Consider the following 25,008-nt stretch of genomic DNA (forward strand, 5'->3'; position numbering starts at 1 on the left):
GAGTAGAACCATTGATTTTCAAAACAAAGTAAAACCATTTTAAGAAAATATATAGTAATTTTTTTGTGTTACATTTAGTATAATTTTTTTAACTTAGGTATTTTATTTTAAGTACAATATAAATGGAAAAGAAAGACAAATAGATGTCCTTTCCTCCCCTCAGGGCAGTCTAAGAATTTGACCCTAAGGCAAATCCCCCTTGAACCATTAATGTTCTAATTGTTAAGAGTAGCATATTTACCAAACCAAACACCAGTGCTGAGACCTGAGATAGTTTATATTGATTGAATGTAGCCGAGTTAAAGAATGGTAGCTAATAACATACCCCTGAGGGGGTTATAAAAGTAGACTGTAACATGCTCACATATGAAAGCACCAAGTAAGTAGATATGTAAAGGAACACCGAACCTGTGAGATTGTTCCAGTTGAACTGGTCTGACCATCCTCTGCCTTGTTTCCTTACATCATGCAAATCCCATGTGATGATTAACTGGTAAATGGCTGTGTTGTTGTTCCTTATGGTGTGGTGTTTCCTTGTCTGTTTCCCCTCTTAAAAGTAGGCTAAATTTTAAAGTCTTAAAGGTAGCTAAACAATATTAACAAACATAAAGGGGGAAATTGACAGTAACACATAATAGTATGGGACTTTACCAACCCACATGCATCAATTCACAGATCATCCAGACAGAAAATCAATAAGGAAACAAGGTCTTAAACTTAACTTTAGAACAGATAGATTTAATAGATATATATACCATGTCATCCAACAGCAGCATAATACACATGCTTTTCAAGAGTGTATGGAACATTCTCAGGATAAATCACAGACTAGTCCACAAAATAAGTCTCAATAAATTTAAGAAAATTGAAATTATATCAAGCATCTTTTCCAAACACAATGCTATTGGACTAGAAATCAACTATAAGGAATAAAACTGAAAAAGCCATAAAGACATGGAGGCTAAACAATATGTGGTAAACAACCACTGCATGGCTGCAGAAATCTAAGAAGAAATCAAGAAAATATCTGGAGACAAATGAAAATGGAAATGCAAAGATCCAAAATCTGTGCAGAAAAAGCAGTCCTAAGAGGGAACTTTACAGCAATACAAGTCTAACTCAGGAAATAAGGAACATTTCAAATGAACAACCTAACCATACCTAGAGGAAGTAGAAAAAAAAGAACAAATGAAATACAAAGTTAGTAGAAGAGAAGAAATAATAAAGATCAGAGCAGAAATAAATGAAATAGATACTTTAAAAACAATAGAAAATATCAATAAAACTAAGAACTGATTTTTTGAAAAGATAAAAAAATTGATAAACCTTTAGCCAGACTCATCAAGAAAAGAAAAAAAAAGAGAGAGAGAGGACTCAAATAAATAAAATCAAAAATGAAAAAGAAATTACAACTGTTATCACAGAAATACAAAAAATCATGAGGTCACTATGATCAATTATATGCCAATAAAATAGACAACCTAGAAGAAATAAATTCTTAGAAATATACACTCTCCCAACTGAATCAGAAATAAATACAAAATATACAGACCAATTACCAGTAATGAAATGAAATCAGTCATATAAAACTCCCAACAAACAAAAGTTCAGGACCAAAAAGCTTCATATTCAATATTTGGTGAATTCTACCAAATATTAAGGAAGAATTACTGCCATCCTTCTCAGAGTATTCCAAAAATTGCAGCGGAAAGAATGCTTTCAAACTCATTCTAGCAGGCCAGAATCAACCTCACATCAAACCCAGACAAAAACACTACAAAACAAGAAAATTACAGGTCAATATCCCTGATGAACATAGATGCAAAAATTCTCAACAAAATAGCAGGGAACTAAATTCAACAATACGTGAAAAGAATCATACACCATGATAAAGTGGGATTTATCCCAGGGATGGGTCAATATCCAAAAATCAATCAGTGTGATAAACCACATTAACAAATTGAAGAATAAAAATTATATGATCATCCCAATAGATGCAGAAAAAGCTTTTGACAAAATTCAACACCCGTTTATGTTTAAAAAATTTCACAAAATGGGTATAGATGAAGCATACCTCAACTTAATAAAATGCCACAGATAAATGGAAAGATCCTGTTCTCATGAATTGGAAATATCAATATTGTCAAAATGAACATCCTACCCAAGGCAATCTACAGATTCAATGCAATCCCTATCAAAATATCAATGGCAGTTTTCACATAACTAGAACCAAAATTCTGTAATTTTTGTGGAGACACTAAAAACCCTGAATAGCCAAAACAATCTTGAGAAAGGATAACAATGCAGGACATATCATATATTCTACTATGCACTGAACAAAGTCTCTTAAATCTTTGTGAATTGTGTAAAACTCATTAATTTGCTTTATGAGCCCTAGAGGAATCTGGATAGTGTCCTGAAGTTTTTTCTTTATTGATCAAATTTTTATATTATTTGATATATAACCAGTTTTGCTTTGTTGCTGATGTTGCAAGTAATTCAATAATGGCACAATATATACAGATTAAGTTATGGTCAACTTCCCATAACTAAGTTTGTAGAAATTTGAAACCAGGTTATTATATTAATACCAATATCCTATATTCCACAATTTATTCTGTTTTCCCACTTAATGTTCCTAGCAAAATTGGGCAACCCAAAAGCTTTTGAATTGTGATAAAGATGTAGGCACAAGTTCTTGCTCTAAAGATATGATCTGATAGCCATATTTTCTCCTTAGTAGTTAATTTATTAGAATGTCTCTGCCTCTCTTTTAGTAGCTTGAAGTATGGTTCATTGTTCAGTGTTTTGTGTCAGAGTGAGAGATTTCCTTGCTACCAGGTTCCCTCCACAGACTAAGCTAATCAAATACAAAACAAGAGAGATTTCTACCATAATAAATCTGCCTGTGTGTTAAGACACTATGTCGCTTTGTAGTTCCTTCAATAAAGCCAGAAAGGATTATACCTACAGCTTTTTTTAAGCATTGCCCATGACATTAACATAGTCTTCCAATCCAACCCTATCACAATAGACGCTTTGACAGGAAAATTTCCCAATTTTGCTCTCAGCAATCTAAGTTAGATGGTCAACACTTAGGACAACTGACAGATTCTATTATAAAAATTCATACACATTTTTCTTAGTGGCAGGAATAAAAGAAATTGATTTCCATCTCTGTAAATCCTAATTGATCAAATATAATTATACTTTGAACATAAAACAGCTTTCCATTTCAAGTCTTTTGATTTTTGCAATAGCTTTAAAGCTTTGTGACTACTAAAAATGGATGTTTACTTATTTTGAATGTCCTTCTTCCTTTGAACATGTCCTTTTGTAAATAAAATGAGTGAAAATCCACGTGGTTTTTTATAGTTAATTTTTCAAATATAGCAGATCATATGAGATTGATTTGAATTTAACTTCTTTAAAGAAAAGATGAAATTTCATAGAAATTTCACTTTTATTTTTGCATGTTTTACAGTCACCAGCCATCTTTTTAAAGTTATTACTTTCAGAGATCATAGCTGTAACTTATTTTGAGTACACACCTTCAGGCCTACACAGCCCCCCTCCTTAAGCTAATAATGAAAACACTCTGTCTCATAAGCTCCTTTTTGTTAAGATAGAAAGCTGAGCCATGTTGTCTATGAGTTGATGATTTCATTAAGATCTACTTTTCCACTGGATAAGTTTAATCAAATACTTTCCAGTGTTTACACTTTACATTTCCTCTTAAGAATACCAAATCATTTCTCAAGAATATCCATGGTTGATTTCTTTATTTTATTCTAACTCTTCTTTATAATGTTACTAAGATTATATACCACATATTAACTATTAATAGACCATTCTTCCCCTTGCGCTACCACTGGATTCTCATAGTCACTCCCTTTCTACCCACAAAAAAATTCTGGATTCATATTGAAACACTAGTATTTGAGTAAGAATAGAGAGAATAACTATGTTGGCTTAAGACAATTTCCCCAACCAATGATTAAATATTAAGCAATAAGTGGTATTGTCTTCAGCTGTGCTACAAATTCTGGCTTGAGTTATTGGAGGGAGAAATTCTTTGTCTATTGAAATTGTATGTATGGATTTAGGAACTTGGGATATGTCAGTGAATAAAATCTCTACCCTCAAGGAGCTTTCATTCTAGTGATATTCCCCTTTAAAACTATCCCCACACCCTGCCAATTCTCTATTCTACCTAAACTTCTTACATTATTACTTTTTGTTGTTTTCTTCATAGTGGCTATACCAATTTACATTCCTACCAAAAGTGTAGGAGGGTTCCCTTTTCTCCACACTGTCTCCAGGATTTATTGTTTGTAGATTGTTCTGGTGATGGCCATTCTGACTGCTGTGAGGTGATATGTCATTGTAATTTTGATTTTCATTTCTCTAATAATTAGAGATGTTGAACATCTTTTCATGTGCCTCTTGGTCATCTGTATGTCTTCTTTGGAGAAACGTCTATTTAGGTCTTGTGCCCATTTTTTGACTGGATTGTTTGTTTGTGTGTTTATTTTTGATAATGAGCTATTTGTAAATTTTGGAGATTAATGCCTTGTTGGTCACACCATTTGCAAATATTTTCTCCCATTCTGTGGGTTGTATTTTCATTTTGTTTATGGTTGCTTTGCTGTGCAAGAGCTTTTGGGTTTAATTAGATCTCATTTGTTTATTTTTGTTTTTAATTCAATTACTCTAGGAGACAGATCAAAAAAGATATTGCTGTGATTTGTGTCAAAGAGTGTTCTACCTATATTTTCCTCTAAGGGTTTCACAGTATCTGATCTTACATTTAGGTCTTGAATCCATTTTCAGTTTATTGTTTTGTATGGTGTTAGAGAATGTTATAATTCATTTTTTTTAACCTGTAGCTGTCCAGTTTTCCCAGAACAATTTATTGAAGAGATTGTCTTTTCTCCATTGTATAGTCTTGACTGCTTTGTTGTAAATTAATTGACCATCAGTATGTGGGCTAATTTCTGGGCTTTTTATCCTGTTCCATTAATCTATATTTCTGTTTTTATGTCAGTACAAAACTGTACTGATGACTGTAGCTTTGTAGTATAGTCTCTAGTCAGGAAACCTGATTTCTACAGCTCTGTTTGTTTTTCTCAAGATTACTTTGGCTATTCAGGATCTTTTGTGTCTCCATAAAATTTGGAAGATTTCTTTTGTTTTATTTCTGTTAAAATGTCATTGGTAACTTGATAGGAACTGCATTGAATCTGTAGATTGCCTTGGAGAATATGGTCATTTGTAAAATATTGATTCTTCCAATCCAAGAACATAGCATATCTCTCCATCTGTTTGTGTCATCTTCAATTTCTTTTATTAGCATATTTTAGTTTTCAGAGTACAGGTCTTTTGACTCCTTAGGAAGGTTTATTCCTAGGTATTTTATTCTTTTCGATGCTGTGGTAAATCGAATTGTTTCTTTAATTTCTCTTTCTGATCTTTCATTTTTTAGTGTATAGAAATGTAACAGATTTCTGTGTATTTATTTGGTATCCTGCAACTTTACTGAATTCACTGATGAGCTCTAATAGTTTAGTTTTCTGGTAGACTCTTTAGGATTGTCTATGTATAGTAACATGTAGTAACATGTCATCGGCATACAGTAAGTTTTACTTACTTCTTATTTTCCAATTTGGATTTACTTTATTTATTTTTTCTTCTCTGATTGCTGTGGCTAGGAGAATTAAAGTTTTCATGACCATATTCAAATGTTTCTTAGAAGATAGGCAATGCCACTCAATGCCACTTTGTTCTGAACATATTGGTTACAATCTACAAGGCAGCCACTAAATGAGCTCTTTATAGAAAGAAAATATTTTTATTGGGCAGAGGGATTATTTTGAACAAACAACACTTTTGGTAGAGGGTTAGAAGTTAACGAATAAATAGCATAAATCCTGGGAAGCTAAAGAAGTAAAAAATGCATTAATGAACATAGATGTGTCTGAGGATGTTCTTGGTATAATATATATATATATATATATATATATATATACATATATATATATATATCAGATCTTAGCAAATAATCACTAGAATTAGCTTGGTTAAAAATCTTCAAATGTTCAAAAGAGCTCTTGTAATGAAGATCATTAATTCTGTGTTTCACTAAGCACTCATCCTCATCTGTTAGTTTTCTCATTAATTTCAAAGATGCTAGAAGGATTGGCAGAATTAGAATTGCTAAAAGATATACAAATCATTTTGATACACATGATTAAATGTGTTAAATTTGAAGTGATCAAGATTTAAGAATTTTTGAATGGTGGCATACCAAAAGGGGCTGTGAGTGTGTGTAGAATTGCTCAAGGCTGTTCCCATGATGCATGGATTAAACTAGTAGGAAATTTAACAGAATAAAAGTATGCTTATTATCATAATTCCCAACAGCAAATTCTTTTAGACCGTAGTAAAGTCTTTCAAGTATTCTATTTGAATTATATAAAAATATATTAGACAAAGCAATAGAGAATTTACTCAAGGATATAAGCCTCTTAGAAAGATGGGGCAGATGACCAAACAGTCCTTTTCCATCTCTAATTCGTATGATTCCAGGATCTCTATGATGGTTATAAACACACAGCAATCCCCATTAAATTTTTCTAAGATAAAGCGTGTTATTAATCTTCATAACCAAAATAGTCATTAGTGGAAGAGATCTATGTCAGTGGTGAATAACTAGATTTTTTCCGTAGATAATCTGTTTATTTTTTCAACATTGAATTTGCTCTAATTTATTTGGTATGTAATAATCATGTATTGTCTCTGGAAACACAAGGGGTTTGGCAGTCACTTAATGTGCATGCCAACCTATTTTTAACACTTTGACTTTATTTATTTATTTATATGTCATAAAAAGTTAAAAATCTGGGACCAAAGAAACCCCACAGAAATATACAAATATACATGGTTGCTAGCTTTAAATAATGGTAACTATTCCAAATATTCACCTTAAATTTATTAATTTGACTCTTTTGATAAGAGCTTATTATGAAACAGTATTTATTAACAGTAAAGTAGGATAATATTTAGTACTTATGAGTTGGTAGAGTTGGAGTAATCATAAATTTAAAAGAAAAAGTTGAATCTACTGGCCAAAGGCACTAAGACCAAGTGTAGGCTTAACTGCTATACTAAAAACTCTATATAATAAAACAACTTTAATATCTTAAACATTTTAATATTATGGTTAGGCCTGTTTCTTGAAATATTCTGCCATTTATAACATAAGGAATTTCTCAATAAGAGTAGGGCATTTTAACTCTCAAGATTTCCATATAGACAAATATCTGAAAAGGGCCATTTTATTTTGCTTCTAGAGGAAAGATGAGAGGGAATAAAAATAAAGCAACTGAAGCAAAGTCCTGAGTATGGAAAACTGACTTGAGTTTAAAAAGAATATAAAATTAAAGAACTGTTTGCTCCTCCTTCAGAAAGTCAGGTGAAGTTTTTTATCCCAATTTGAGATAGGATTAACTGTAATTGGGGGGAACAGTAGTATCATAAGTTTTTTTCTTCCTTTTCTGTGTATTTATTTTTTAGGGAAAACTTTATAATATCAGGAGTGTTCAACATCCTCTCCTTGTCACAGTTCAAGATGTGCTAAATGATCAGATCAACCCCAAGAACAGATGAATAGACTATTCTTTGTCTCTACCCCACAAAATAATTTATTTTCATTATGCCTTGTCCTATGGGAACACTTTTTTTTCAAGTTAAGCTTGCCTGATTTTGCAAATAAAAACATAGTATGTTCATTTATTTATTTGTTATTATTCTTAAATTTTTTTATGGAAGTATAGTTGATTTACATTTCAGGTGTACAGCAAAGTGATTCAGTTATATATTATAAATACATATATTCATATATATAAATATATTCTTTTTCAGATTCTTTTCCATCATATGTTATTAGAAGATACTGAATATAGTTACCTGTGCTACACAGTAGGTCCTTTTGTTTATATATTTTATATATAGTACTGTATATTTGTTAATCTCAAATTTCTAATGTATCCCTCCCACATCTCCTTTGGTAACCATAAGTTTGTTTTCTATGTCTGTAAGTCTATTTCTGTTTTGCAAATAAGTTCGTTTGTATCATTTTTTAGATTCCACATATAAGTGATATGATGTGATATTTGTCTTTCTCTGTCTGACATATTTCACTTAATATGATAATCTCTAAGTCCATCCATGTTGCTGCAAATGGCATTATTTCATTCCTTTTTTATGGCTGAATAATATTTCATTGTGTATATATACCATATCTTCTTTATCCATTCATCTGTTGTTGGACACTTTGGTTGCTTCCATGTCTTGACTATTGTAAATAGTGCCACTATGCACAACTGGGAACATGTATCTTTTTCATCTTTTCCAGTTATATGCCCAGGAGTGAGATTGCTGGTATATATGGTAACTCTATTTTTAGTTTTTTAAAGGAAACTCCATACTGTTCTCCATAGTGGTTGTACCAGTTTACACCCCCACCAACAGTGTACAGGGGTTCCCTTTTCTTCACCTTCTCTAGCATTTATTGTTTGTAGACTTTTTGATGATGGCCATTCTGATTGGTGTGAGGTGGTACTTCATTGTAGTTTTGATTTGCGTTTCTCTAATAATCAGCAATTTTGAACATCTTTTCATATGCCTGTTGCCATCTATATGTCTCCTTTGGAGAAAAGTCTATTTAGGTTTAGTGCCCATTTTTTGGATTGGGTTGTTTGGGGGTTTTTTTGTTTGTTTGTTTGTTTTTGATATTCAGCTGTATAAGATGTTTGTGTATTTTGCATGACTTGCAGATATTCTCCTAGTCTGTAGGTTGTCTTTTTGTTTTGTTTATGGTTTCCTTTGCTATGCAAAAGCTTTTAAGTTTAATTAGGTCTCATTTGTTTATTTTTGCTTTTGTTTCCATTACTCTAGGAGATGGATCCAAAAACGTATTGCTGTGATTTATGTCAAAGACTATTCTGTCTATGTTTTCTTCTAGGAGTTTTATAGTATCCAGTCTTGCATTTAGGTCTTTAATCCACTTTGAATTTATGTTTGTATATGGTATAGAGGAACGTGACAAGGATGCCCACTCTTGCCACTTTTATTCGGCATAGTTTTGGAAGTCCTAGCCACAGCAATAAGAAAGAAAAAGAAATAAAAAGAATCCAGTTTGGAAAGGAAGTAGTAAAACAGTCACTCTTTTCAGATGACATGATTCTATACATAGAAAATCCTAAAGACATTACCAGAAAACTACTAGAGCTCATCAATTTATTTGATAAGGTTGCAGGATACCAAATTCATACACAGAAATCCCTTGCATTTTTATACACTAACAACAAAATACCGAGGAATTAAGGAAACAATCTCATTTGCCATCACATCAAATAGAATAAAATACCTAGGAATAAACCTACCTAAGAAGGCTAAAGACCCATACTCCTAAAACTATATGATATTGATGAAGAAAATTGAAGACCACACAAACAAATGAAAAGATATAACATATTCTTGGATTGGTAGAATGAATATTGTTAAAATGACCATACTACACAAGGCAATCTACAGATTCAATGCAATCCCTATCAAATTACCAATGGCATTTTTCACAGATGTAGAACAAAAAAAATAAAATAAAATAAATTTGTGTGAAAATACAAAAGACCCTGAGTAGCCAAAACCATCTTGAGAAATAAGAACAGAGCTGGAAGAATCACGTTTCCTAACTTCAGACTATACTACAAGGTTACAGTCATCAAAAGAGTATGGTACTGGCACAAAAACGGATATATATATCAATGGAAGAGGATAGAAAGCCCAGAAATAAACTCATGCACTTATGGTCAATTAATCTACAATAAAGAAGGCAAGAATATACACTGGATTAAAGACAGTCACTTCAATAGGTGGTGTAGTGAAAACTGGACAGCTGCATGTAAAAGTGTGTTCATTTAAATTTCAGTCTCAGATAACTGTATTTTCTGAACTGTAAATATGACTCATACAATATTTGGGATGTGTCTGTATTAAATTGTTTACAGTTTATTTAAAATGCAGATTTAACTGAACATCCTGTATTTTATATAATAGTCCTATTTATAGTACAAGTTCTTTCTAGGTGGTATTAGAGGAAGTACTTGTGCAATAACCTCAGTGAGCTGCAAAGACACTAACACATATATCAGAAAGTTGTCACCCATGAAACTGATTATGCGTGAGCTCACTATTCTCTGGCACTACAACCTGCAGTAGGCCTTCCATTGTCCCACTCAGCTAGTCTCTCCTTATTTTCAGCACCACTTATTTCTTGGGCTTCTGAAATATCTTACTTGGGCCAAGATTCACAGGCTTGCTAGTCAAAATAATCCAGCCTTGCCTCTCTCAATACACCCGCACACACCTGCCTTTTCTTCTCCCATTATTTCCTCAGGATTTTTACTTTTAATATTTCTACTAAAAAAGATACTGATCTCCTTTTCCCCCTCATAATCTTATTCAATCAATAACAATAACTGGTTACTATATTTAAGGTAATATTATTAGCAGAATAACTGATGACTCTTTCATTGCGTTATTGAGGGTCAAGACAGGGAAATGATTACATTTCATTCTAAGGAGAGTTGCCAACTTTTATCTTTTCTAACTCACTTCCTTTCTCTCTCTAGTCCTTCCACCCTTCTAAAGAAACAATTCCTTCTAAAGAAACCAAAACGAAAGTATAGTTTCATATGAAGAATAGTTTAATGTTAAAAGATGGGGCATTAAAAAAAACACTTCTTAGATTAAAATTCCAAACAAGGGCTCTCAGTAGATAACTAAATATCACAGAAGTGCTAAAAAATGTTCATTTATGGTTAATTAATACATATATTTCTGTATTCATTTGTTCAATATTCCACATCAAATGTTGTATTTCTACTAAGTAGCAGTTACTGAAAAAAGAAAATCATTCACTCTCCATTTCTATGTATGAAAAACTAGAATACTACTCATTTTTCCTACCTCAGAATATGATCAAATGTGCTCTGAAAAACCTGGCCATAATAAGTTGTACTTTTTAAGTGGATAAACAGGTACATTTCATTAAAGTGATTTATGGATTATTTTAGTTGGGGCAATGACTTGAAAAATATTGTATATGTATGTATACTCCCATGTTCCATATCTTGGAATATGTGGGCAGCTATTGGTACCTATTATCCATGTCCCCTATCTCCTATCTTAATATTTCCCCTGATTAGTAAGAGTGGCAACTATTTACATAATAGAAGAAAACTCTGTTAGATGGTCATTTTGAAGACTTTGCACCAAGAAAATATATTTAATGTATGTAAACCTGTGTAAAATATATTCCTTGTGGTCTGAATTCAGAATTGACTTTGAAATATTATATTCCATTCTAGTATTACTCCTTTGGATAAATTGCTTCAATGATGCTCTGTATTATTCTAGGAGAAAAAGAAATCTGAAATCCCTTCATGTCCCAGTTACCTATCCAGCCTTATCTCATACCAACTCTTACCTGATTCAGTTCTTGGCATCAATATTATTAAATCACATGCAATTTCTCAATTACATATTCTCTTTCTAAACTTTTGGCTTTTATCTACATAATTCTCTTTCCTGAATCATTCTTTTTTCCTTGTCTGTCCTTGTTAAACTTGGTCATCATTCAGCATTTGGCTTCTATATCTTCCTTCTCAGAAAGCCTGAACACTGAATTTCCTCACCAACTCTATAAACTCCCATATCACTCTGAAATTTGTCCATATATACATTTTGTCATATTTACTGCAATTCTGGCTTAAGGGCCTTCATAGTGGCAGAGACTATTGTTTTTAATCAGTGTTGATCATGTTGTTTTCTCGGTGAATGATTGGTTGAATGAATAAATCTGTCCCTAACTACCTCTGTGGCCTTGAGTGAGACAATCTTTGGGCCATCGATTCCTCATCTACAGTTAAAAATGATTGAGCTAGGTCATCTTTGTGATATCTAACTAATTTCTAACAGCTGTTAAATGCCATGATTTCATGGCTAAGTATACAATATACCAAATAAATAAATGAATTCATTTTGAATGTTGATTTTTGAATATTATTTTGAAATTGTTAAAGAATATAAATGAGTATATTTATTATGTAGAATTTTAAACAGTATATAAAGCAACATTTTTTTTTTGTCATTTCTGATATTGCCTCAGCCTTAAAATGTCTTTTACTTTTAGAGAGATACACAGGCTGTATAATAACATTATTTGAGATAAGGTAAAACTGTTCTAAAAATTTTTCAAGCCACCTAGATATTCCTGTATAACTTAACATGACAAATCAAAAAGAAGTTGAAAAAAACTTTCAGAATAATGTCTTTGTCCTTTTTTAGCATCAAATTATTTTTCCATTAATTGCCTTAATTTTGACATTTGAATAAGTGATATTTATGTCCCAATTTATCTTGAACTTTCAGAAAGCTGATAAAATGGCATAGCAAATCATCAGAGTAACTGGAGAGAAACTGAAACTTCAGAAGTAGTTGAACACTTGCAGTGAAAAAAAATATATATATATATGTAAAGTACTAAGAATTAAAATGAAAAAATTTCAATGCTGAAGAAAAATATACTAATAAGCAGATATGTAATTACACTTCAATTTATTAAGAATTTCAAGGTGGTCTGAAAATTAAATGGTATTGCTTTATTCTAATTCATTCTGTCAATAGAGTAGGTGAGGTTATAATTTTGAACTCATATTGAACTATGTTGTTGTTTTTTTAAATGTGATTAATAAATAGAACAAAGAATTCCTACATCCAACCAATATGAAAAAAAAAACATGGCCAGATTTTATTCTCAACTGAAATAATCAAGAAAGAAGAAGAAAAGGAGCAACTAATTTAAACATTATTTTTCAAGGTACTGGAATCAAGCAATAGAAGTCAGTGATCCCTGAGACAGTAAACAAATGAGGTAACCCAGACGATTGCCAAAGCTTTCTTCCTTGAAAAAGTGTTTAGTGTGATATGGGAAACCCAGATGAAGCCCAACAGACTGTGCACTGAGAAGACAGAACTGAGGGTCTGGGGGGACCAAAGCAGCAAAAGTCATAGGACAGACTATGGGAGAGGAAAGAGATACACAAAGAGAGAACCCAGAGACCTGCAGAAGTTTCTCCTCAAGTATTCAATCAAGGATTGATAAACACATGTGTGTGAGGAAACTCACTCTATCCAGGAACAGAACCACCTGAAAGTACTAGAGGAAACAGCATGCTTGTAGAGGGTACAGAATCAGGAAAACCTTGTAATTTGTAATGCATTGAAGAGAACACTATTAGCTCTAGACTAAAACCTGCTCTGGTTTTAATTAATAAATATTGAAAGCAAGTCCAGAAGGAATGTAATTCTTTCTATAATTAACTTAACTCTGTCTCAGAAAAATGCTGAATAAATTACACAGCAATACAAAATATCCAGTTCCCCCAAAATAAATTTTAAAATGTTTTACATTAAATAAAATATTACCAGATAGCAAAATAGGCAGGAAAGTGCAACCTATTATAAATGGGGGGAAAAAAATCAATCAATTGAAACTGACCCAGAATTGACACAGATATTAAACTTAGCAGGCAGGGAATTTAAAACAACCATTATCAACACATGGAGACATGGAAAAATGCAAGGAATCTCCAAATTGTACCTCTAGAGGTGAACATTACAAAATATGATATGAAAAATACACTGAATGGAAATTAATAACATAAAATACATTGCAGAAGAAAAGATTAGTGTATTTGAAGCCATATAGAACCTATAAAAAATTAAGGAAAGGAAAACATTTCAATGGACAGCACATCAGTCAACTATGGAACAATTTCAAGCAGCTAATATATAGGTAAATGGAGACCTGGAGGAGGGGTCAGTTAAAGTTTAGAAAATCATGACCAATTTTTCCCTAATCTTTAAAAATGTATAAACACACAATTCCAACAAGCTCCATGAGCTCTAAGTACAAGAAATATGAAGAAAAACATACCAAAGAATATCATAAAGAGAAAACCTTCCAAACAACACAGACAGGAGGAGAGAACATCTATGACAAATGAACAAGAGTAAGGATGCCAGTCAATCGGTCTTTCTAAATAAATGGAAGAGTCTTCAAGTATCGAAGTAGGAAACCCTAACAACCTACAATTGTGAAAACACCTTTCAAAATTAAAATGGAAATAAAGATTTTTAAGACCTGAAAGATTCATCACCAATAGACCTGCTCAACAAGTAACATTAAAATAAGACTTTCAGGCACAGAGAAAATGAATAAGATGGAAATATGGACCTAAAGAAAAGGAATAATAAAACAGGTAATAGTAACTACATGGGTCAGTATCTAAAACTTTTCCTATTATTTAAAATCTTTGAAAAATACATCATTTAAACAAAACTAACACTATTGTGGGGTTTATAACATATGTAAATAAAATGTATGATAACAGTAGCATAAAGGTGGAGAGGAGAGAATTTGATACATATTATTGTAAGGTTCCTATTGTGAAGTATGGCATTACTTAAAGATGGAATATAATAAGTAAAGTTGGGAACTTTAGAGCAACCACTAAAATAAGAAAACAGAGCTATGTGTAATTAAATCAACAAAGGTGTTAGAACTGAACGATAAAAATAATCATGTAATCTAAAAAAAGGCAGGAAAAAGGAAATAGAGAATTAAGGATAGATGGGAAAAAGGGAAATCAAATACTGTTTTAATAGATGTAAAAGTAACCATATAATTATCACATTAGATGTAAATTATCCAAATACCCCAAGATTAGATAAAAATGCTAGATTCTTTCTGTTGCTTACAAGAAACTCATTTTAAATATAAAGACACAAACCAATTATAGCTCAAAGGATAGAAAAATACCAAGCTAACCTTAATCAAAAGAAAGCTAGAGAGACTATATTAATATCAAAGTAGATTTCAGGCCAGATAATATAAATAGGGATCAAGAAATTCATTTTATAGATAAAAGAGTCAATTTGTCAAAATGACAGTGATCTTAAATGTTTACATATCTAATGTTGGAACAGTGCAGAAATAGGTCCACATGTAAATGGACAACTGACTTTTTTCAGAAAGTCTGTAAGATAACTGAGTGGAAAAGAAAAGTCCTTTCAATAAATGATGCTGAAATCATAACATATCAATATGCAAAAAATAAACTTGAATCTGTGTCACAGAAGTTAAACTAAATTAATTCAAAATGAATCATAGACTAAAATGTGAAACCTGAAACCATAAAACCTCTATCAGAAAACCTTTATGACTTTGAGCTATATAAAGATTTCTTAAATATGACACCAAAATCTGGGTCCATCAAAAAATTGACAAACTGATAAGTTAGACTTCATCAAAATTAAAATGAATTCTCTTTGGAAGGAAATAATAGAAATAAAATACAATCCATAGAATGGGAAAAAATATTTGCAAAACAAATATTCAATAAGGTATCTATTTGTAGAATATTTAAAATCTCAAAATTCAAAAATATGAAAACAACTGAGTTTTAAAAGGTATACAATATATTTAAGCAGATAATGTGTTTATTAAAGAAAATATAGGGCTAGCAAATAAACACATGACAAAATGCTCAACATTATTATTTTCTAAGAAAATGCAAATTGAAGCCACAATGAGATACTACTATTCTTATGTTGGAATGGCTAAAATTTAAAAGCCCGATCATGCCAAATTTTGGTGAGGATTTAGAAGAACAGAAACTTGAACTATTGTTGGGCATAGAACCAGTACAACCACTTTGAAAAACAGTTTGACTCTCTCTTAAAAATTAAAAGCACTTACATATGAATCATCCATCCTAGATCTATCCTATGTATTTGCCCAAGAGAAATAAAAGTATATACCCACACAAACACTTGTACACCAATGAACATGGCACTTTATTTATTTATTTTTTTTGCTAATTGCTGCAAATGGAAAACAATATAAATATCCATCAGTTGAAGAATGGATAAATAATTATAAGTATTCATACCATAAAATGCAACTCAACAATAATAAAAAAAAACTATTGATACAACCAACAAGAAGTAGAAATCTCAAAATAATTATGCTGAATAAAAGAAACCCCCCAAATTTTTTAAAGCACATACTATATTATTCTATTTATATAAAATTCTAGAAAATGCAAACTAATCTAAGCAACAGTGTTTACCTGGTGGAGGGAATGGAGAAAGTTGGATGGGAGAGATATATTTTGATTGTAGTGATAATTTCATTGATCCAAATGTATAAAACTATACATTTTATGTATGTGCAGCTTATTGTATACCATGAATTCCTTAATAAAGCTGCTAAGGAAGAAGACAAATTTTAAAAATTTAGAACAAAAATTACTCCCCCTTACCATCAAACATATTCAATTCAATAACTGAGCAAAATGTATGAGTAGAAAGCCAAGTAGTTTCTAACAATTTTACTCAATAAACACCAAGGTAGAATAAAGAACTGAAAGTACAACATGAATAAAACTTCATTTTACATATAACGAATTGAGGCCAAATAGCTTATATCTTGTCACTTCCATCCTTTTTTGCTATATTCCACATACTGAACTATTGCATTTTACAAGGCCATTCAGCAGTGAATGTCAGAGCAAAATCACAAATCTACATTTTAAAATATTAAGTGTTATTTTCTTACCATACCAGTTCTCTGAGTCAGCCATATGTACTTCTTGTGGTGGAACTTTGAAAAAGGTTGGAAAGTCGGGAAGCAAACTCATGCTCATGTATTCTTTTTATCTTTTTCTTACTGTCTTCATTCAAAAATTGGCACAGAACCAGAGAATAAAATGGTGCTGTGAAAGTCTGAGAAGTGGGGAAATTGGGGAGAAGTTTGTCAAAGGGTACAAACTTTCAGTTATAAGATAGATAATCAACTTGAGCTTGGTAGTTATTTCACAGTATGTATGTATATTAAATTAGCACATTGTACACCTTAAATCACTTCATACAGCCTAAATTTATACACTTTTTGTCAATCATACCTCAATAAAGCTGGAAAAAAGACTTAGATATTAGTTCCTTTAAAAAGACTTTTGGATTAATCTTTCAGTTTAACTGCCTTTTTCATCTCTAGTCAAGAACATATACTCATAAAATGGATCCATACTTGGCGATAGTGAAACTGTACTAAATGCTTCCAAACTGAGAATAATGTAAATAAATGTTTTGAATATTCTTCATAACTCTAGTTAAATAGTCCAAGAAAAATGTTTGATTCAATGATTGATGTCAACAATGAAATAAAATTTATCCTTCAACCTGAACTTATTTCTATAATCAACCTTATTTTATCTCATTAAAACACAATGAAGATACTTAATGTTTATCTTACTAATCAGTTTTTGACATGTAGCCCTAATTTTAAAACAATGAAAATTATTTGAAATTTTAATCTTTGTTATTTCTGATACAGCCACCTCTTATAGGCAGAGTACTATTTGAAAACATGGTATACATAGAAGAACAACTTTGGGGACTATTAAATTTAAATAGTAATAATAACTACATATTAGCTTTAAGTGAACAAATATCAACCATGGGTGTTTAGACACAAAGTCTTAATATTAATTATTGATTTTGACCCTGTTTCCAGTTAAAATATCTACACTATAAATTCAACTAATCTGATATTTCAACCTTACTTAAGACACCATTTGTTGTACCTGTAGACAAAGGGAACAGTATCAGCAAGATCATTCATATATTTTGGAAAGCTATGGACTACTGACCCAGCAGTTCTACAGGTATGTCACCTACTCTGATGTTGAGCCCAGGATCAAATGCCATTATCTTTATGTATTGACCTTGCCTGGATGTACAGTGTCATAAAGGAGATAGGCTTTTACATATGGTAAGAATATCTTCTATGCTGGTTCTTTCTACTTTCTTTTCTCTATCAATTCAACTACTTTAAATAACTACTTTCAGAACTCTTTCAAAATTGATGGACTTTTAATGGCAGGAATTTATTATTTCTACCGCATTAAAATTTTCTGATATTTTATGTCATTTAAGAGAATTGTAGAAAAATTGGGTAAATATTGATACTTAGCCGTCTTGAAGCTTTGTATACAAAACTTTAGTATTTATTTGAAGAATTTTAAATGTTTTAGTATTTAAACATTGTAAATAGATTTTTACTCTATAATATGTTATTTGAAAATAAGGCATTCACTCATTTTTTTCCTGGGTGTTGTGGCAGGGTACACACAGGAAAGGGGCTTTTCCCTATAGTAGTAGTATTTTTTTTTCTCTTTATTACATTCTTAAATTCTCCCTTTATGGAAAAGTGCTGATGACATACTCCTAAAAGAGAAAAGCAGTCACAGAGACCAGTCATGAATATACTGCTCACTTTTTGATCAGTCTTACATCAGATATATAACTGCAACATTTAATTATGTCCTCATATTAGGTAATAGTTTTTCCTCTTAATCAATATATAATGTTCTTTAAAAAAAAATACACATTCACAGTAAATGCTCTAGGAACTTTCAGGCCCTGGGATTAATATAGGCTACATTATGTCCATTTGCTCCATAGTGTATTCTTCTGGTGTACACACATACACATACACACACACACACACACACTAATATGCCCACATATGCAAATCAAAGTGATGTTAAGTTGTTTCATCTGTTCCAAAGAGTACTATAGATGTAGTCAAATGATGATTCCAGAGCTTCCCTGGTGGCGCAGTGGTTGAGAGTCCACCTGCCGATGCAGGGGACACGGGTTTGTGCCCCGGTCCAGGAAGATCCCACATGCCACGGAGTGGCTGGCCCGTGAGCCATGGCCGCTGAGCCTGCGCGTCCGGAGCCTGTGCCCTGCAACAGAAGAGGCCACAACAGTGAGAGGCCCATGTACTGCAAAAAAAAAAAAAAAAAGATTCCAAAATTTTGTTTGACCAAGCTATTTTGTTGCTTATATTGTGTTAGCAATGTTTCCATATACCTACTTCATAACATAAAAAGAATAAGTTTGGATTACTTTGTCTTTTTATTTCCCTAATCTCTTCCATATGACACTCTGGGCTTTTTTAAACTAGTTTTTTCCTTTAAAAATGTTCTCTTTTTGTAGTGATTTATTTAGCAGTCTCATAAAATAAACTTCAAAGTAGAGTGATGCTTGTATATTAGTTTATAAGAGAGAGTTTAAATGAAGTGCTGCACATCATGGATATATAATTTGATAGCAAATCAATATGTGCCAACTAACAAAATACATCAATTTAATTTATATAAAAAAATCAAAAACATAGGCAGGAGCTTATTTTTTCAATAGAAAGTCACCTGTCCTTACTGGAAAGAATCAGAGAAAATATCATAGTTAAATAAAATAAAAAGTTCTATGCTTGAATAGTTATGAAACAATTTGAATTTTGATTTTTCAGACAGTGTGGTGAGACTGATTAAAAGTAAGGAGGTAGAAACATATGGCAATAAGGAAGGAAAGATGAGGCTATATAAAGCACTAAAAATCAATCTTGCTGCAGTGTGGAAGCCAAAAAAGACTGACAGATTGCATCACAATGTGATTTTTCCATATATTAGAACATTACTATATTATGTTGAACAACCTTATGTAGTTTCTCCCCTCACCCTAAGAATCAGAGAAAATTTACAATGTCATATTTCAGAAGATAAATCTTTGAACTTCATTATAGTTATTGTGAAGATGTCAATTTCTAGATTTCTGGCATGATAGAGAACAATACTGTAAATATGTTAAAAGGAAATTAAGTATCGATGTCATAGTATCTTTAAAGTGTAAATTCATAAAATTGCGATAGAAGGCATTAAAGAATTTAATTATCAATGGAAACACTATACAATTATGACTGTGTAGTGCATACATTTCAAAATCATTGTCACCACAGGAAAATCATTTTTATATTCCATAGGCCATTTTTGGTTTATATAATTGAAATGAACTATCAGTCTACCAATCAACCTTAAGGAATTGTATTGTTGAAACTAACATCTGCAGATCACACATTTTTGGAGGTTCAGACCCTCTAGAACAATATGGAGTCCTAATAAGTGTCCTCTTTGAGGAGTTTATGGGGTTTTTTTAGCAAAAAATATGAATAGATACATATATATACATATATACATATATTGAAAATATAATTCAACTTAATCACAAATTTAAACTTTTTACTCAATTTAATTATGTTGTGGATCTTCACTTTTTCCTCTTTCTGCTATCTATTTTGGGTACATCTTATTTAGTATAATGCTTTATTTTTCAGGGTTAATAAAGACTAGTAAATATATTTAAGGAGCAAAAGAAACACAAATGTTAGGTAATGTATTAGTGATACATGTTAATATTCAAAAAAAGAAGACTGAATTTGAAATAAGTCAATAAAATGAAAGGGATGAATATGCTTTAGACAGCTTCCTTCTTTCTGAAATGACCTTGTTTCCTCCAATTCCGTGCCATGTGGCACAGTCCCCAGTAGATAGAAACGTGCTTACGTCATTGTTAAGGACCAGGATAATTTCAAAGCTTTTCTCCACAGGCCTAGTCAACTCTGGGTAAAATGAATCTGTTATAATTTTTTAAAATAAAAACTAGTGCCAAGTAAAACCAGCTCTTTAATATAAATAACACCAAAAACATCACTGATGAAGATTCAGTCAATAAAAGCATTGAATTTTGAGAAATAATTTTGGGTGACAATTATCCAAAAATAAAAGATAAAAGAAGTTTAGATTTTTTTAAATTCTCAAAGTATTGTAAAACTTGTCAAGGAGAATTAATATACTATTTTCTGCATTCATATTAGCTTAGACAGCTGCTATGAATTGTGTCCCTCCAAAATGATGTGCTGAAGTCTTAACCCCAGTACTTCAGAATGTAATCTTATTTGAAAATGGGGTCTTTATCAAGTTAAAATGAGGTCATTAGGATGGGTTCTAATCCAATATGACCTGAACTCTTACTAAAAGAAGAAATTTGGACTGAGAGATGGGTGTACACAAAAAGAAGACTATGTAGAGATACACAGGGAGCAGATGGCCAAGTGACTGGTGTGATGCATCTACAAGTCAAGGAATTCCAAAGATTGCCAGCAAATACTAGAAGCTGTAAAAGGTAAGGAATAATTTTCCCCTAGAGCTGATAGTGAGAGCATGGCCCTGCCAATACCTTGGTTCAGATTTCTAGCCTCTAGAACTGTGAAAAAATAAATTTATGTTGTTTTATCTGATCCAGATTTGGGTACTTTGTTATGGAAGACATAGGAAATAGCAATGCAGCACCTTTACAACATTTCTTAAATTTTTAAGACTTTAAAAAAATATGGCATGTAGAACTGTGAAATATCTGCATGTAATTAGATCAACCTGAAAAAATTCAGTTCTAGCCACCAAATATGCTATTATAACAAAATAACCTTTGAAATGTTGGAAGTTAAAGTATGGGATTCACTGAACTAACATACACTGATTTTGAAATATGTATCACATAATAAAGCAGGAACTTGACTGAAATCATGTTTTAAAATATAAGTATATATTTTAAAATTCAGATTCAGGTAATTTGGCTTATCTATATTTTAATATATGTAAACTTCATAAATGATAGCATAAGGAAACTGTAATATGTATATATATTCCTATGATTCAGGGGTATTATCCATATATTAAAAAGTTGTGATCAATAGTGTACATCTTTGTTGAAAATTGGCAGTTTGAAAATCTAATGGCTCATATCCAAGGAAGAGCTCCATATGCTATATATTCCTAACTTAGTGTAATATAGAAATTTTTCTTTTTTGGGTACCATTCCCATCCCCCAAAATGTTGGCCAGTGGCAGTGTGGGGTGAGCACTCTCCTCAATCATCTTGAATACATAATATCATATTCTGTCTGACAGTTATTACATATTTTTACATTTACATAATGAGGAGAAAACTTTATTAAAAATAAAATACCTGATGCAAACAAGTCACAAAATTGAGTTTTATTTTCTAAACTTCAGACTACAGAAAAGTTATCTTGAGTAATATATTTCAGTAGTGGGGTCTATTCTGTACTCCTTCTTTAGGCAGATATTCCACTGAAATCAGAATTGGATACTTAATGATAGATATGAGAGCTACTGTAAGTTATGTGCTAAATGAGATTTGAATTACTAGGGGTAAAATTTCCAGAAAGAAAATGGGGGCTCTGGCTATCTGTCTTCGATTAATGTGAACAGGAATATAGACTTAAATTTTAACATTTAATGTTGGAAGTGTACTGTAAGATATATTTACTTATATTTACTTTTGAAAGGTATCATATACTGTTAATCATAATCAAAAGCATATGCATCTAAATTCAATACACTTATATGGAAACATTACAAACATTTTCAGAAATAGAAGTCAGATACTGTTCTTTCCCAACCATTTTCTGGTTGCCATATCATAATCTGTAACAACAAAGATTCGTACTTCAGAAAACAATTCCCAAATTAGTTAGCCTGATGGCTAGATGTACATCCCTCAAAACCAATGTAGCATTTAGCAGGTGAATGATGATATAGCTTATTTTGTAAGAATGCCCTTTTGCTCTCTGATATAATATATTGTAGGGTCCAGGATTGAATTTTCATTTAAGCATAGAGAGTGTACCATTCCTTTTTTTATTTTTATTTTTTGTGATATGCGGGCCTCTCACTGCTGTGGCCTCTCCCGTTGCGGAGCACAGGATCCGGACGCACAGGCTCAGCGGCCATGGCTCACAGGCCCAGCTGCTCCGCAGCATGTGGGATCTTCCCGGACCGGGACACAAACCCGCATCCCCTGCATCGGCAGGCAGACTCTCAACAACTGCGCCACCAGGGAAGCCCCATTCTTGTATTTTTAAGTGATTTTCTCTACCTTTCTTCGCCAAGGGTTTTACTAGGAATCCAATATCCATTGTCTCTATTCGTGTGAAACTTTCAACAGGGGAAGTCTGAAGTAAAATTTAGAAAATTAATCAAAATAATGTCCCAGGATATAAATGTAATGAAAATTAATTTAGGGCAAGTGAACATTACAGAAAGGGTAACACTAACAATGAAAAAGCAAAACAAAAGGAAACAAATATCAAGCAACCAAAATCCCTCAAACATTCAATAATAGGAGAAAGAGATTTTTAAAGAAACTTCATAGTGAAATAAAATTGCCATTGAAAATCCAGAGGAACTTGATCATTCTTTATTTAACTAAGTATAATACTCTTTTAAGAGACGATTGTATGAAAAAAAGTTACGATACAAATATTTTTTCTCCTCAATAAGCAGTGATTTCTAAACAATGCCACAGAAATACAGTTGTTTTCGGTATTGTTAGTGATATTATTTACTAACCATCCTAAACCAGACAACTTTGTGTGTTACAATTTTAGCACCTCAGTAAACTCAAAAGCTTCCACATCAAATATTGTTGACCTATACATGCCAAATTACAGCTCTGCATTCTGTGGTTGATTGATTAGACTGCCATTGCACGTTTTCCCCTAAGATTTCAAGACTCTTTACAGAGTATTTTAAACATGGACAAGCTGATGCTATAAAATTGAAAGCAGGGAATTCATTTGAAAAATTGCAAAGAAAAATGAAGAGAGTAATGGAAATACAAGGTAGAATATAAAGAGCAGATGATGGAAAAGTCAGAACCCCCAAGTAATGATGACAAAAATTAATCATTCAAGGACAATGTATCAGTATTTGAAAGAACAACTGTTCGCCAAATACAAACACCACCCTAGTAAGGTATCTTTTTCTTAGAGACACACATATTTTTGCTCCCCTCAGGGCAAGCACACTTCTTTTGTTCTCCTTTCCCACTTGTGACAGAGTCCTTAGCTATGCTCTATGCTTAAATATGTCAGTGTGGGTAAGAGGTTTGTTCTACATATTAGCATACTCCTCCTCTATCCCAGCCCCCAATGACTTTCATTCAGCAACATTTATTGGAAAATCTAACTGTAAGTACATTGTTTTTTCAAAATTGACTGACACATTAGAATTAGAAAAGTGTTTAATTATGGTTTGTTTTTACTACCAATACTCTCAGATTGCACTTCAACTAACTAGCAGTGAGGCAGACAAGAGGTTTTTTGTTCTTTAGGGGTTTTTTCCTCATGAAATGATTATAATTGGCACCAAGTTGGAGAACTACTAATGTAGTGAAGAGATTCAAAATGGTGTCAAAAAATTGAGTTAAGTCTTTGCAATTGGCAGGCTTACAGCCACTGACAAATCAAAATCATTTTGACCATGAACTTGTTATGTAAAATGGAATTATAATACTAATTTCTAATCTATAGTTTTGTTTTCAGGGTCAAATAAGAATATAACTGTGGTATGTAAATTTTATGCATATCTTAGTTATCTTACTACTGCAAACTCTAGCACTTCTGTGTCCAGTGGAGGAGTATATTGGTATCCAATAATTCTATGTTCAATATATTTTCAATATCCTCATATTAAATTACATTGCTAATTGTTTTCAATGGTAATTTCAGATTAATATGTAGAGATGGGTTAGAATGCTATCATTTTGCTGATTTTACTTAATTTATAAAAGACAATTTGAATTTCAATTAAAAGCATTTTCAGTTATTGCAAATTGATGTTAAGGGCATAGAGTATATCGCTTGGATTCCTGTTCTATATAGAGCAATAATTCATAGACAAATAAATGATCTCTTTTGCTTCCTTGGGAAAATGACTTATGAACCAAACACTTTTACTGAGGCATGCTACAGTGATAAGATGTGACCTTAAAACAATGAATATCAGCATGAAGAAAGTAGAAACAAGGTTATTTAATAGTGATATAAGGTACTTAACAGTACAGTTTTAAACTATAAACTCTTCTTGAAAGAAAGAATACTAAGTAATAAAGA

The sequence above is a fragment of the Lagenorhynchus albirostris genome, chromosome 18, assembly GCF_949774975.1.
Source record: "Lagenorhynchus albirostris chromosome 18, mLagAlb1.1, whole genome shotgun sequence".
NCBI lineage: Eukaryota > Metazoa > Chordata > Mammalia > Artiodactyla > Delphinidae > Lagenorhynchus > Lagenorhynchus albirostris.